The sequence below is a fragment of the Phyllobates terribilis genome, unplaced genomic scaffold (assembly GCF_046119375.1).
Source record: "Phyllobates terribilis strain yellow unplaced genomic scaffold, ASM4611937v1 Scaffold_10__3_contigs__length_209671492, whole genome shotgun sequence".
In the NCBI taxonomy this organism is placed as follows: Eukaryota; Metazoa; Chordata; class Amphibia; order Anura; family Dendrobatidae; genus Phyllobates; species Phyllobates terribilis.
The window spans coordinates 15,186,952-15,201,900 of NW_027362770.1; positions in this window are offsets into that span (position 1 = coordinate 15,186,952).

A 14,949-nucleotide genomic window follows, 5' to 3' on the forward strand; every position below is an offset into this window, starting at 1 on the left:
CTTCCAAGGGGCATTAAAACTGTCTTGTTAAACCACTCTGACCTCCACGTCTCTTCCAAGGGGCTTTAAAACCGTATTGTTAAACCACTCTGACCTCCTCGTCTCTTCCAAGTCGCATTAAAACCATCTTATTAAACGACTCTGACCTCCACAACTCTTCCAAAGGGCATTAAAACCATCTTGTTAAGCTACTTTGACCTCCACATCTCTTCCAAGGGGCATTAAAACCGTCTTGTTAAGCTACAGTGACGTCCACGTCTCTTCCAAGGGGCATTAAAATCGTCTTGTTAAACCACTCTGACCTCCACTTCTCTTCCAAGCGGCATAAAAACCGTCTTGTTAAGCCACTGTGACGTCCACGTCTCTTCCAAGGGGCATTACAACCGTATTGTTAAACCACTCCGAACTCCACGTCTCTTCCAAGTGGCATTAAAACCGTCTCATTAAACCACTCTGACCTCCACGTCTCTTCCAAGGGGCATTAAAACCGTCTTGTGAAACCACTCTGAACTCCACGTCTCTTCCAAGTGGCATTAAAACCGTCTTATTAAACCACTCTGACCTCCACGTCATTTCCAAGGGGCATTAAAACCATCTTATTAAGCTACTTTGACTTCCACGTCTCTTCAAAAGGGCATTAAAACCATCTTATTAAGCTACTGTGACCTCCACGTCTCTTCCAAGGGGCATTAAAACCGTCTTGTTAAACCACTCTGACCTCCACGTCTCTTCCAAGGGGCTTTAAAACCGTCTTGTTAAACTACTGTGACCTACACGTCTCTTCCAAGTGGCATTAAAACCATCTTGTAAAGCTACTGTGACCTCCATGTCTCTTCCAAGGGGCACTAAAACCATCTTGTTAAGCTACTGTGACTTCCACGTCTCTTCCATGGGGCATTAAAACCATCTTGTTAAGCCACTCTGACCTCCATGTCTCTTCCAAGGGGCATAAAAACCGTCTTGTTAAGCTACTGTGACCTCCACGTCTCTTCCAAGAGGCATTAAAACCGTCTTGTTAAACCACTCTGAACTCCACGTCTCTTCCAAGGGGCATTAAAACCGTCTTGTTAAGCTACTGTAACGTCAACGTCTCTTCCAAGGGACCTTAAAACCGTTTTGTTAAGCTTCTGTGACCTCCACGTCTCTTCCAATGGGCTCTAAACCCATCTTGTTAAACCACTCTGACCTCCACGTCTCTTCCAAGGGGCATTAAAACCGTCTTGTTAAACCACTCTGAACTACACATCTCTTCTAAGGGGCATTAAAACCGTCTTGTTAAACCACTCTGACCTCCACGTCTCTTCCAAGGGGCATTAAACCGTCTTGTTAAGTTACTGTGACCTCCACATCTCTTCCAAGGGGCATTAAAACTGTCTGGTTAAACCAAGCAGACCTCCATGTCTCTTCCAAGGGGCATTAAAACCATCTTGTTAAGTTACGGTGACGTCCACGTCTCTTCCAAGGGGCATTAAAACCGTCTGGTTAAACCAAGCAGACCTCCATGTCTCTTCCAAGGGGCATTAAAACCATCTTGTTAAGTTACGGTGACGTCCACGTCTCTTCCAAGGGGCATTAAAACTGTCTTGTTAAACCACTCTGACCTTCACGTCTCTTCCAAGGGGCATTAAAGCCATCTTGTTAAACCACTCTAAACTGCACGTCTCTTCCAAGGGGCTTTAAAACCATCTTGTTAAGCTACTGTGACCTCCACGTCTCTTCCAAGGGGCATTAAAACCATCTTGTTAAGCTACTGTGACCTCCACGTTTCTTCCAAGGGGCATTAAAACTGTCTTGTTAAGCTACTGTGACGTCCACGTCTCTTCCAAGGGGCATTAAAACTGTCTTGTTAAACCACTCTGACCTCCAAGTCTCTTCCAAGGGGCATTAAAACCGTATTGTTAAACCACTCTAACCTCCACGTCTCTTCCAAGTCGCATTAAAACCGTCTATTAAACCACTCTGACCTCCACGTCTCTTCCAAGGGGCATTAAAACCATCTTGTTAAGCTACTTTGACCTCCACGTTTCTTCCAAGGGGCATTAAAACCGTGTTGTTAAGCAAGTGTGACGTCCACGTCTCTTCCAAGGGGCATGAAAATCGTCTTGTTAAACCACTCTGACCTCCACGTCTCTTCGAAGGGGCATTAAAACCGTCTTGTTAAGCTACTGTGACGTCCAAGTCTCTTCCAAGGGGGCATTAAAACTATCTTGTTAAACCACTCTAACCTCTACGTCTCTTCCAAGGGGCATTAAAACAGACTTGTTAAACCACTCTGACCTCCATGTCTCTTCCAAGGGGCATTAAAACCGTTTTATTAAACCACTCTGGCCTCCAAGTCTCTTCCAAGGGGCATTAAAACCATCTTGTTAAGCTACTTTGACTTCCACGTCTCTTCCAAGGGGGCATTAAAACTATCTTGTTAAACCACTCTGACCTCCACGTCTCTTCCAAGGGGCATTAAAACAGACTTGTTAAACCACTCTGACCTCCACGTCTCTTCCAAGGGGCATTAAAACCGTTTTATTAAACCACTCTGGCCTCCAAGTCTCTTCCAAGGGGCATTAAAACCATCTTTTTAAGCTACTTTGACTTCCACGTCTCTTCCAAGGGGCATTAAAACCGGCTTGTTAAGCTACTGTGACTTCCACGTCTCTTCCAAGGGGCATTAAAACCATCTTGTAAAGCTACTGTGACCTCCACGTCTCTTCCAAGGGGCATTAAAATCATCTTGTTAAGGTACTGTGACCTCCACGTCTCTTCCATGGGGCATTAAAACCATCTTATTAAACCAATCTGACCTCCACGTTTCTTCCAAGGGGCATTAAAACTGTCTTGTTAAGCTACTGTGACCTCCACGTGTCTTCCAAGGGGCATTAAAACCATTTTGTTAAGCTACTGTGACCTCCACGTCTCTTCCAAGGGGCTCTAAAACCATCTTGTTAAACCACTCTGACCTGCACGTCTCTTCCAAGGGGCATTAAAACCGTCTTGTTAAGCTACTGTGACCTCCACGTCTCTACCAAGAGGCATTAAAACCGTCTTGTTAAACCACTCTGAACTCCACGTCTCTTCCAATGGGCATTAAAACCGTCTTGTTAAGCTACTGTGACCTATACGTCTCTTCCAAGGGGCATTAAAACCGTTTTTTTAAGCTTCTGTGACCTCCACGTCTCTTCCAAGGGGCTCTAAAACCATCTTGTTAAACCACTCTGACCTCCACGTCTCTTCCAAGGGGCATAAAAACCGTCTTCTTAAACCACTCTGACCTCGACGTCTCTTCCAAGGGGCATTAAAACTGTCTGGGTAAGCTTCTGTGACCTCCACGTCTCTTTCAAGGGGCATTAAAACTGTCTTGTTAAACCACTCTGACCTGCACGTCTCTTCCAAGGGGCATTAAAACTGTCTTGTTAAACCACTCTGAACTACACGTCTCTTCCAAGGGGCATAAAAACCGTCTTGTTAAACCACTCTGACCTCCACGTCTCTTCCAAGGGGCATTAAAACCGTCTTGTTAAACCACTCTGACCTCCACGTCTCTTCCAAAGGGCATTAAAACTGTCTTGTTAAGGTACTGTGACCTCCACGTCTCTTCCAAGGGGCATTAAAATCTTCTTGTTAAACCACTCTGACCTCCACGTCTCTTCCAAAGGGCATTAAAACTGTCTTGTTAAGCTACTGTGACATCCACGTCTCTTCCAAGGGACATTAAAACTGTCTTGTTAAACCAATCTGACCTCCACGTCTCTTCCAAGGGGCATTAAAACCGTATTGTTATGCTACTGTGACCTCCACGTCTCTACCAAGAGGCATTAAAACCGTCTTGTTAAACCACTCTGAACTCCACGTCTCTTCCAAGGGGGATTAAAATCGTCTTGTTAAGCTACTGTGACCTCCACGTCTCTTCCAAGGGGCATTAAAGCCGTTTTGCTAAGCTTCTCTGACCTCCACGTCTCTTCCAAGGGGCTCTAAAACCATCTTGTTAAACCACTCTGACCTCCACGTCTCTTCCAAGGGGCATAAAAACCGTCTTCTTAAACCACTCTGAACTATACGTCTCTTCCAAGGGGCATTAAAACCGTCTTGTTAAACCACTCTGACCTCGACGTCTCTTCCAAGGGGCATTAAAACTGTCTGGGTAAGCTACTGTGACCTTCACGTCTCTTCCAAGGGGCATTAAAACTGTCTTGTTAAACCATTCTGAACTACACATCTCTTCCAAGGGGCATAAAAACCGTCTTGTTAAACCACTCTGACCTCCACGTCTCTTCCAAGGGGCATTAAAACCATCTTGTTAAACCACTCTGACCTCCACGTCTCTTCCAAGGGGCATTAAAACAGTCTTGTTAAGCTACTGTGACCTCCATGTCTCTTCCAAGGGGCATTAAAATCGTCTTGTTAAACCACTCTGACCTCCACGTCTCTTCCAAAAGGCATTAAAACTGTCTTGTTAAGCTACTGTGACGTCCACGTCTCTTCCAAGGGGCATTAAAACTGTCTTGTTAAACCACTCTGACCTCCACGTCTCTTCCAAGGGGCTTTAAAACCGTATTGTTAAACCACTCTGACCTCCTCGTCTCTTCCAAGTCGCATTAAAACCATCTTATTAAACGACTCTGACCTCCACAACTCTTCCAAAGGGCATTAAAACCATCTTGTTAAGCTACTTTGACCTCCACATCTCTTCCAAGGGGCATTAAAACCGTCTTGTTAAGCTACAGTGACGTCCACGTCTCTTCCAAGGGGCATTAAAATCGTCTTGTTAAACCACTCTGACCTCCACTTCTCTTCCAAGCGGCATAAAAACCGTCTTGTTAAGCCACTGTGACGTCCACGTCTCTTCCAAGGGGCATTACAACCGTATTGTTAAACCACTCCGACCTCCAAGTCTCTTCCAAGTGGCATTAAAACCGTCTCATTAAACCACTCTGACCTCCACGTCTCTTCCAAGGGGCATTAAAACCGTCTTGTGAAACCACTCTGAACTCCACGTCTCTTCCAAGTGGCATTAAAACCGTCTTATTAAACCACTCTGACCTCCACGTCATTTCCAAGGGGCATTAAAACCATCTTATTAAGCTACTTTGACTTCCACGTCTCTTCAAAAGGGCATTAAAACCATCTTATTAAGCTACTGTGACCTCCACGTCTCTTCCAAGGGGCATTAAAACCATCTTGGTAAACCACTCTAACCTCCACGTCTCTTCCAAGGGGCATTAAAACTGTCTTGTTTAGCTACTGAGACCTCCACGTCTCTTCCAAGGGGCATTAAAACCGTATTGTTAAGCTACTGTGACCTCCACGTCTCTTCCAAGGGGCATTAAAACCATCTTGTTAAACCACTCTGAACTCCACGTCTCTTCCAAGGGGCATTAAAACCGTCTTGTTAAACCACTCTGAACTCCACGTCTCTTCGAAGGGGCATTAAAACCGTCTTGTTAAACCACTCTGACCTCCACGTCTCTTCCAAGTCGCATTAAAACCATCTTATTAAACCACTCTGACCTCCACAACTCTTCCAAAGGGCATTAAAACCATCTTGTTAAGCTACTTTGACCTCCACATCTCTTCCAAGGGGCATTAAAACCGTCTAGTTAAGCTACTGTGACGTCCACGTCTCTTCCAAGGGGCATTAAAATCGTCTTGTTAAAACACTCTGACCTCCACTTCTCTTCCAAGCGGCATAAAAACCTTATTCTTAAGCCACTGTGACGTCCACGTCTCTTCCAAGGGGCATTAAAACTGTCTTAATAAACCACTCTGACCTCCACGTCTCTTCCAAGGGGCATTACAACCGTATTGTTAAACCACTCTGACCTCCACGTCTCTTCCAAGTGGCATTAAAACCGTCTCATTAAACCACTCTGACCTCCACGTCTCTTCCAAGGGGCATTAAAACCGTCTTGTGAAACCACTCTGAACTCCACGTCTCTTCCAAGTGGCATTAAAACCGTCTTATTAAACCACTCTGACCTCCACGTCATTTCCAAGGGGCATTAAAACCATCTTGTTAAGCTACTTTGACTTCCACGTCTCTTCAAAAGGGCATTAAAACCATCTTATTAAGCTACTGTGACCTCGACGTCTCTTCCAAGGGGCATTAAAACCATCTTGTTAAACCACTCTAACCTCCACGTCTCTTCCAAGGGGCATTAAAACTGTCTTGTTTAGCTACTGAGACCTCCACGTCTCTTCCAAGGGGCATTAAAACCGTTTCGTTAAGCTACTGTGACCTCCACGTCTTTTCCAAGGGGCATTAAAACCATCTTGTTAAACCACTCTGAACTCCACGTCTCTTCCAAGGGGCATTAAAACCGTCTTGTTAAACCACTCTGACCTCCACGTCTCTTCCAAGGGGCATTAAAACCGTCTTGTTAAGCTACTGTGACCTCCACGTCTCTTCCAAGGGGCATTAAAACCGTATGGTTAAACCACTCTGACCTCCACGTCTCTTCCAAGGGGCATTAAAACCATCTTGTTAAGCTACTGTGACGTCCACGTCTCTTCCAAGGGGCATTAAAAGTGTCTTGTTCAACCAATCTGACCTTCACGTCTCTTCCAAGGGGCATTAAAACCGTCTTGTTAAACTACTCTGACCTCCACGTCTCTTCCAAGCAGCTTTAAATCCGTCTTGTTAAACTACTGTGACCTCCACGTCTCTTCCAAGGGGCATTAAAACCATCTTGTAAAGCTACTGTGACCTCCACGTCTCTTCCAAGGGGCATTAAAACCATCTTGTTAAGCTACTGTGACCTCCACATCTCTTCCATGGGGCATTAAAACCATCTTGTTAAGCCACTCTGACCTCCATGTCTCTTCCAAGGGGCATAAAAACCGTCTTGTTAAGCTACTGTGACCTCCACGTCTCTTCCAAGAGGCATTAAAACCGTCTTGTTAAACCACTCTGAACTCCACATCTCTTACAAGGGGCATTAAAACCGTCTTGTTAAGCTACTGTAACCTCCACGTCTCTTCCAAGGGACCTTAAAACCGTTTTATTAAGCTTCTGTGACCTCCACGTATCTTCCAAGGGGCTCTAAACCCATCTTGTTAAACCACCCTGACCTCCACGTCTTTTCCAAGGGGCATTAAAACCATCTTGTTAAACCACTCTGAACTACACATCTCTTCCAAGGGGCATTAAAACCGTCTTGTTAAACCACTCTGACCTCCACGTCTCTTCCAAGGGGCTTTAAAACCGTCTTGTTAAGCTACTGTGACCTCCACGTCTCTTCCATGGGGCATTAAAACCATCTTGTTAAACCACTCTGACCTCCATGTCTCTTCCAAGGGGCGTTAAAACTGTCTTGTTAAGCTACTATGACCTCCACGTCTCTACCAAGAGGCATTAAAACCGTCTTGTTAAACCACTCTGAACTCCACGTCTCTTCCAAGGGGCATTAAAACCGTTTTGTTAAGCTACTGTGACCTCAACGTCTCTTCCAACGGGCATTAAAACCCTCTTGTTAAATCACTCTGACCTCCACGTCTCTTCCAAGGGGCATTAAAACAGACTTGTTAAACCACTCTGACCTCCACGTCTCTTCCAAGGGGCATTAAAACCATTTTGTTAAGCTACTGTGACCTCAACGTCTCTTCCAACGTGCATTAAAACCCTCTTGTTAAACCACTCTGACCTCCACGTCTCTTCCAAGGGGCATTAAAACCATCTTGCTAAACCACTCTGACCTCCACGTCTCTTCCAAGGGGCATTAAAACCATCTTGTTAAGCTACTGTGACCTCCACTTCTCTTCCAAGGGGCATTAAAACCATCTTGTTAAACCACTCTGAACTCCACTTCTCTTTCAAGGGGCATTAAAACCGTCTTGTTAATCTACTGTGACCCCCACGACTATTCCAAGGGGCATTAAAACCATCTAGTTAAGCTACTGTGACCTCCACGTCTCTTCCAAGGGGCATTGAAACCATCTTGTTAAGCTACTGTGACTTCCAAGTCTCTTCCAAGGGGCATTAAAACGGTCTTGTTAAAACACTGTGACCTCCACGTCTCTTCCAAGGGGCATTAAAACGGTCTTGTCAAGCTACTGTGACCTCCACGTTTCTTCCAAGGGGCATTAAAACTGTCTTTTTAAGCTACTGTGACCTCCATGTCTCTTCCAAGGGGCATTAGAACTGTCTTGTTAAACCACTCTGAACTCCACGTCTCTTCCAAGGGGCATTAAAACCTTATTGTTAAACCACTCTGACCTCCACGTCTCTTCCAAGTCGCATTAAAACCATCTTATTAAACCACTCTGACCTCCACAACTCTTCCAAAGGGCATTAAACCATCTTGTTAAGCTACTTTGACCTCCACATCTCTTCCAAGGGGCATTAAAACCGTCTTGTTAAGCTACTTTGACCTCCACATCTCTTCCAAGGGGCATTAAAAGCGTCTTGTTAAGCTACAGTGACGTCCACGTCTCTTCCAAGGGGCATTAAAATCGTCTTGTTAAACCACTCTGACCTCCACTTCTCTTCCAAGCGGCATAAAAACTGTCTTGTTAAGCCACTGTGACGTCCACGTCTCTTCCAAGGGGCATTAAAACTGTCTTAATAAACCACTCTGACCTCCACGTCTCTTCCAAGGGGCATTACAACCGTATTGTTAAACCACTCCGACCTCCACGTCTCTTCCAAGTGGCATTAAAACCGTCTCATTAAACCACTCTGACCTTCACGTCTCTTCCAAGGGGCATTAAAACCGTCTTGTGAAACCACTCTGAACTCCACGTCTCTTCCAAGTGGCATTAAAACCGTCTTATTAAACCACTCTGACCTCCACGTCATTTCCAAGGGGCATTAAAACCATCTTGTTAAGCTACTTTGACTTCCACGTCTCTTCAAAAGGGCATTAAAACCATCTTATTAAGCTACTGTGACCTCCACGTCTCTTCCAAGGGGCATTAAAACCATCTTGTTAAACCACTCTAACCTCCACGTCTCTTCCAAGGGGCTTTAAAACTGTCTTGTTTAGCTACTGAGACCTCCACGTCTCTTACAAGCGGCATTAAAACCGTTTTGTTAAGCTACTGTGACCTCCACGTCTCTTCCAAGGGGCATTAAAACCATCTTGTTAAACCACTCTGAACTCCACGTCTCTTCCAAGGGGCATTAAAACCGTCTTGTTAAACCACTCTGAACTCCACGTCTCTTCGAAGGGGCATTAAAACCGTCTTGTTAAACCACTCTGACCTCCACGTCTCTTCCAAGTCGCATTAAAACCATCTTATTAAAGCACTCTGACCTCCACAACTCTTCCAAAGGGCATTAAAACCATCTTGTGAAGCTACTTTGACCTCCACATCTCTTCCAAGGGGCATTAAAACCCTCTAGTTAAGCTACTGTGACGTCCACGTCTCTTCCAAGGGGCATTAAAATCGTCTTGTTAAACCACTCTGACCTCCACTTCTCTTCCAAGCGGCATAAAAACCGTCTTGTTAAGCCACTGTGACGTCCACGTCTCTTCCAAGGGGCATTACAACCGTATTGTTAAACCACTCCGACCTCCACGTCTCTTCCAAGTGGCATTAAAACCGTCTCATTAAACCACTCTGACCTCCACGTCTCTTCCAAGGGGCATTAAAACCGTCTTGTGAAACCACTCTGAACTCCACGTCTCTTCCAAGTGGCATTAAAACCGTCTTATTAAACCACTCTGACCTCCACGTCATTTCCAAGGGGCATTAAAACCATCTTATTAAGCTACTTTGACTTCCACGTCTCTTCAAAAGGGCATTAAAACCATCTTATTAAGCTACTGTGACCTCCACGTCTCTTCCAAGGGGCATTAAAACCGTCTTGTTAAACCACTCTGACCTCCACGTCTCTTCCAAGGGGCTTTAAAACCGTCTTGTTAAACTACTGTGACCTACACGTCTCTTCCAAGTGGCATTAAAACCATCTTGTAAAGCTACTGTGACCTCCATGTCTCTTCCAAGGGGCACTAAAACCATCTTGTTAAGCTACTGTGACTTCCACGTCTCTTCCATGGGGCATTAAAACCATCTTGTTAAGCCACTCTGACCTCCATGTCTCTTCCAAGGGGCATAAAAACCGTCTTGTTAAGCTACTGTGACCTCCACGTCTCTTCCAAGAGGCATTAAAACCGTCTTGTTAAACCACTCTGAACTCCACGTCTCTTCCAAGGGGCATTAAAACCGTCTTGTTAAGCTACTGTAACGTCAACGTCTCTTCCAAGGGACCTTAAAACCGTTTTGTTAAGCTTCTGTGACCTCCACGTCTCTTCCAATGGGCTCTAAACCCATCTTGTTAAACCACTCTGACCTCCACGTCTCTTCCAAGGGGCATTAAAACCGTCTTGTTAAACCACTCTGAACTACACATCTCTTCTAAGGGGCATTAAAACCGTCTTGTTAAACCACTCTGACCTCCACGTCTCTTCCAAGGGGCATTAAACCGTCTTGTTAAGTTACTGTGACCTCCACATCTCTTCCAAGGGGCATTAAAACTGTCTGGTTAAACCAAGCAGACCTCCATGTCTCTTCCAAGGGGCATTAAAACCATCTTGTTAAGTTACGGTGACGTCCACGTCTCTTCCAAGGGGCATTAAAACCGTCTGGTTAAACCAAGCAGACCTCCATGTCTCTTCCAAGGGGCATTAAAACCATCTTGTTAAGTTACGGTGACGTCCACGTCTCTTCCAAGGGGCATTAAAACTGTCTTGTTAAACCACTCTGACCTTCACGTCTCTTCCAAGGGGCATTAAAGCCATCTTGTTAAACCACTCTAAACTGCACGTCTCTTCCAAGGGGCTTTAAAACCATCTTGTTAAGCTACTGTGACCTCCACGTCTCTTCCAAGGGGCATTAAAACCATCTTGTTAAGCTACTGTGACCTCCACGTTTCTTCCAAGGGGCATTAAAACTGTCTTGTTAAGCTACTGTGACGTCCACGTCTCTTCCAAGGGGCATTAAAACTGTCTTGTTAAACCACTCTGACCTCCAAGTCTCTTCCAAGGGGCATTAAAACCGTATTGTTAAACCACTCTAACCTCCACGTCTCTTCCAAGTCGCATTAAAACCGTCTATTAAACCACTCTGACCTCCACGTCTCTTCCAAGGGGCATTAAAACCATCTTGTTAAGCTACTTTGACCTCCACGTTTCTTCCAAGGGGCATTAAAACCGTGTTGTTAAGCAAGTGTGACGTCCACGTCTCTTCCAAGGGGCATGAAAATCGTCTTGTTAAACCACTCTGACCTCCACGTCTCTTCCAAGGGGCATTAAAACCGTCTTGTTAAGCTACTGTGACGTCCAAGTCTCTTCCAAGGGGGCATTAAAACTATCTTGTTAAACCACTCTAACCTCTACGTCTCTTCCAAGGGGCATTAAAACAGACTTGTTAAACCACTCTGACCTCCATGTCTCTTCCAAGGGGCATTAAAACCGTTTTATTAAACCACTCTGGCCTCCAAGTCTCTTCCAAGGGGCATTAAAACCATCTTGTTAAGCTACTTTGACTTCCACGTCTCTTCCAAGGGGGCATTAAAACTATCTTGTTAAACCACTCTGACCTCCACGTCTCTTCCAAGGGGCATTAAAACAGACTTGTTAAACCACTCTGACCTCCACGTCTCTTCCAAGGGGCATTAAAACCGTTTTATTAAACCACTCTGGCCTCCAAGTCTCTTCCAAGGGGCATTAAAACCATCTTTTTAAGCTACTTTGACTTCCACGTCTCTTCCAAGGGGCATTAAAACCGGCTTGTTAAGCTACTGTGACTTCCACGTCTCTTCCAAGGGGCATTAAAACCATCTTGTAAAGCTACTGTGACCTCCACGTCTCTTCCAAGGGGCATTAAAATCATCTTGTTAAGGTACTGTGACCTCCACGTCTCTTCCATGGGGCATTAAAACCATCTTATTAAACCAATCTGACCTCCACGTTTCTTCCAAGGGGCATTAAAACTGTCTTGTTAAGCTACTGTGACCTCCACGTGTCTTCCAAGGGGCATTAAAACCATTTTGTTAAGCTACTGTGACCTCCACGTCTCTTCCAAGGGGCTCTAAAACCATCTTGTTAAACCACTCTGACCTGCACGTCTCTTCCAAGGGGCATTAAAACCGTCTTGTTAAGCTACTGTGACCTCCACGTCTCTACCAAGAGGCATTAAAACCGTCTTGTTAAACCACTCTGAACTCCACGTCTCTTCCAATGGGCATTAAAACCATCTTGTTAAGCTACTGTGACCTATACGTCTCTTCCAAGGGGCATTAAAACCGTTTTTTTAAGCTTCTGTGACCTCCACGTCTCTTCCAAGGGGCTCTAAAACCATCTTGTTAAACCACTCTGACCTCCACGTCTCTTCCAAGGGGCATAAAAACCGTCTTCTTAAACCACTCTGACCTCGACGTCTCTTCCAAGGGGCATTAAAACTGTCTGGGTAAGCTTCTGTGACCTCCACGTCTCTTTCAAGGGGCATTAAAACTGTCTTGTTAAACCACTCTGACCTGCACGTCTCTTCCAAGGGGCATTAAAACTGTCTTGTTAAACCACTCTGAACTACACGTCTCTTCCAAGGGGCATAAAAACCGTCTTGTTAAACCACTCTGACCTCCACGTCTCTTCCAAGGGGCATTAAAACCGTCTTGTTAAACCACTCTGACCTCCACGTCTCTTCCAAAGGGCATTAAAACTGTCTTGTTAAGGTACTGTGACCTCCACGTCTCTTCCAAGGGGCATTAAAATCTTCTTGTTAAACCACTCTGACCTCCACGTCTCTTCCAAAGGGCATTAAAACTGTCTTGTTAAGCTACTGTGACATCCACGTCTCTTCCAAGGGACATTAAAACTGTCTTGTTAAACCAATCTGACCTCCACGTCTCTTCCAAGGGGCATTAAAACCGTATTGTTATGCTACTGTGACCTCCACGTCTCTACCAAGAGGCATTAAAACCGTCTTGTTAAACCACTCTGAACTCCACGTCTCTTCCAAGGGGGATTAAAATCGTCTTGTTAAGCTACTGTGACCTCCACGTCTCTTCCAAGGGGCATTAAAGCCGTTTTGCTAAGCTTCTCTGACCTCCACGTCTCTTCCAAGGGGCTCTAAAACCATCTTGTTAAACCACTCTGACCTCCACGTCTCTTCCAAGGGGCATAAAAACCGTCTTCTTAAACCACTCTGAACTATACGTCTCTTCCAAGGGGCATTAAAACCGTCTTGTTAAACCACTCTGACCTCGACGTCTCTTCCAAGGGGCATTAAAACTGTCTGGGTAAGCTACTGTGACCTTCACGTCTCTTCCAAGGGGCATTAAAACTGTCTTGTTAAACCATTCTGAACTACACATCTCTTCCAAGGGGCATAAAAACCGTCTTGTTAAACCACTCTGACCTCCACGTCTCTTCCAAGGGGCATTAAAACCATCTTGTTAAACCACTCTGACCTCCACGTCTCTTCCAAGGGGCATTAAAACAGTCTTGTTAAGCTACTGTGACCTCCATGTCTCTTCCAAGGGGCATTAAAATCGTCTTGTTAAACCACTCTGACCTCCACGTCTCTTCCAAAAGGCATTAAAACTGTCTTGTTAAGCTACTGTGACGTCCACGTCTCTTCCAAGGGGCATTAAAACTGTCTTGTTAAACCACTCTGACCTCCACGTCTCTTCCAAGGGGCTTTAAAACCGTATTGTTAAACCACTCTGACCTCCTCGTCTCTTCCAAGTCGCATTAAAACCATCTTATTAAACGACTCTGACCTCCACAACTCTTCCAAAGGGCATTAAAACCATCTTGTTAAGCTACTTTGACCTCCACATCTCTTCCAAGGGGCATTAAAACCGTCTTGTTAAGCTACAGTGACGTCCACGTCTCTTCCAAGGGGCATTAAAATCGTCTTGTTAAACCACTCTGACCTCCACTTCTCTTCCAAGCGGCATAAAAACCGTCTTGTTAAGCCACTGTGACGTCCACGTCTCTTCCAAGGGGCATTACAACCGTATTGTTAAACCACTCCGACCTCCAAGTCTCTTCCAAGTGGCATTAAAACCGTCTCATTAAACCACTCTGACCTCCACGTCTCTTCCAAGGGGCATTAAAACCGTCTTGTGAAACCACTCTGAACTCCACGTCTCTTCCAAGTGGCATTAAAACCGTCTTATTAAACCACTCTGACCTCCACGTCATTTCCAAGGGGCATTAAAACCATCTTATTAAGCTACTTTGACTTCCACGTCTCTTCAAAAGGGCATTAAAACCATCTTATTAAGCTACTGTGACCTCCACGTCTCTTCCAAGGGGCATTAAAACCATCTTGGTAAACCACTCTAACCTCCACGTCTCTTCCAAGGGGCATTAAAACTGTCTTGTTTAGCTACTGAGACCTCCACGTCTCTTCCAAGGGGCATTAAAACCGTATTGTTAAGCTACTGTGACCTCCACGTCTCTTCCAAGGGGCATTAAAACCATCTTGTTAAACCACTCTGAACTCCACGTCTCTTCCAAGGGGCATTAAAACCGTCTTGTTAAACCACTCTGAACTCCACGTCTCTTCGAAGGGGCATTAAAACCGTCTTGTTAAACCACTCTGACCTCCACGTCTCTTCCAAGTCGCATTAAAACCATCTTATTAAACCACTCTGACCTCCACAACTCTTCCAAAGGGCATTAAAACCATCTTGTTAAGCTACTTTGACCTCCACATCTCTTCCAAGGGGCATTAAAACCGTCTAGTTAAGCTACTGTGACGTCCACGTCTCTTCCAAGGGGCATTAAAATCGTCTTGTTAAAACACTCTGACCTCCACTTCTCTTCCAAGCGGCATAAAAACCTTATTCTTAAGCCACTGTGACGTCCACGTCTCTTCCAAGGGGCATTAAAACTGTCTTAATAAACCACTCTGACCTCCACGTCTCTTCCAAGGGGCATTACAACCGTATTGTTAAACCACTCTGACCTCCACGTCTCTTCCAAGTGGCATTAAAACCGTCTC